Source organism: Frankliniella occidentalis, unplaced genomic scaffold (assembly GCF_000697945.3).
Source record: "Frankliniella occidentalis isolate FOCC.00 unplaced genomic scaffold, Focc_3.1 Scaffold42, whole genome shotgun sequence".
Lineage (NCBI taxonomy): Eukaryota > Metazoa > Arthropoda > Insecta > Thysanoptera > Thripidae > Frankliniella > Frankliniella occidentalis.
In genome coordinates, this window is record NW_026267172.1 from 1,146,606 (window position 1) to 1,148,413 (window position 1,808).

Genomic DNA, 1,808 nt, shown 5'->3' on the forward strand with positions numbered 1-1,808 from the left:
CCCTCCCCTCCCCCCCTCCCCACCCGACACATGCACACTTTCCAACTTGTGAACAACACGGCCCCGTGGCCTGCTGGCTGATGTCTGCCGCCGCCGGGTCCACAGAGTGCGCGGCCGAAACTAAACTCGACCCCCCGGAGGGCAGGGGAGGAGTGACTGGTAGGGGCGTCGTCACCACTCCTCCGGGACTGACTTGTGGGGGACGTTTACATGGGATCGAGCAGCGAGATCTCGATGTCGCCCCGATAGTCTCGACACGCTCTGCGCAGCGCCGGTCTGCCTCTCTGATGATGTATCGCAGCGTGAAGAAAGAAAGTGTACTAGGAGAAGAATTTATAAGCCGCTTGCTTGCGCTTCTTGTGCGCACGCGCCGCCCGCCCCGCCCTGCCGCCCCGCCACGCCAGTCCAGCTGTCGCTGATGATGGCAAAAAATAGGCTCGTTTGTAATTTAGAAAGAAAGGCGGGGCGGCGCAGCGAACCGCAGGCGGGGAGGAGCGGGAGGTGTCAGGTGCGGTGGGGGAGGGATCAATGAGAACGGCGCCCGGGCAGCGCAGTTCTGCTCCGGTGCGCGGATATGTATTTATGTATGGCATCATTAACGCATCAGTTGGGAGAAATGAAATATATTCGTTTTTACGTCAAAGTCGGCGCGCATCGCACCGCTCTTCTCTCCTCACTCACCACTACATTATCATCACAGAATAGTAGTACTAATAATGTGCACAATGGTCGACAAAAATAGTCGCATACCGACCGGGCCGTCGGGCTCGGGCCGACCGAGTGCATTTACCTCGCCTCGCGGTTGTTGACGTTAATTTGGTTTCTTTTCAAGTTTTTAGCAGATGATACATTTGTAACTGAAACTTTGAACACTTTACACAACTAAAATGAATAGGAATGATATGTCAAATGTGTCATTGCTTGTACTGTCATGAAGCGGCGTGCAGAGGGACACAAAGCGTGACGTCACCAGTAGAAGATAGACCGGGGGGCGGCTGGTTGTTGGTGGTCCGTCCGCGCGCGCTACAGCCAGACGCCCACTTCCCCCTCCCTTCTACCTCCCTCCCGCCCGGCTCGGCTCGGTTCGGCTCGGCTCGGCTCGGCCGGCGCTCGGCTGGGAGCGCAGCTCGGAACCCGGCCCGGTCCGGCTCGGCCGCCCGGCCTGGACGCTATCATATCATGATATTTCAAACACTGAAGGAGAATAAAACGCCAATGGAAAACTTGTATGATCTAAATAGCGGTATGGATAGCAACAACATTCTGTAAATGTGAGTGGTAGATCTTTGAAACCTTCACATCCTGTACTGAAATAATATAATGCAAGGCTTGATCATTACATACGTATCATCTGCTTCCACGATCCGTGCTTTGACGGAACTTTTTTTTATTCTTTCTTAATTATTCCTCTCTTACTCTACCCCGTCCCCCACTCCTCCTACATCCCTTCCCGCCTATTCTCAGTGGAGGACCGGCACTTTCGTTTAGCTCCGACTGAGGGGATACCCGGACCCGGGCATACCAAGATACACCGTGAAAAATATTTTCGTAAATTTGCAACAAATTTTGTACTTGCGATCTACAAAATAATAATTATAAATTTAAGACGGCCCATTCTGCCATTCTTGCTCGACAATGAATTCCAAAGTCGATGTAACTAAGTGCATTAATGTTGGATTGTAACTTTACATTCAACATCATGAACATGTAGCAAGTTCCACAAAGATCGAAAATAGTAGGCTCCTTTACAACCGGAGCCACTCAGAGAGAGAGAGAGAGAGAGAGAGAGAGAGAGAGGGGGGGGAAGG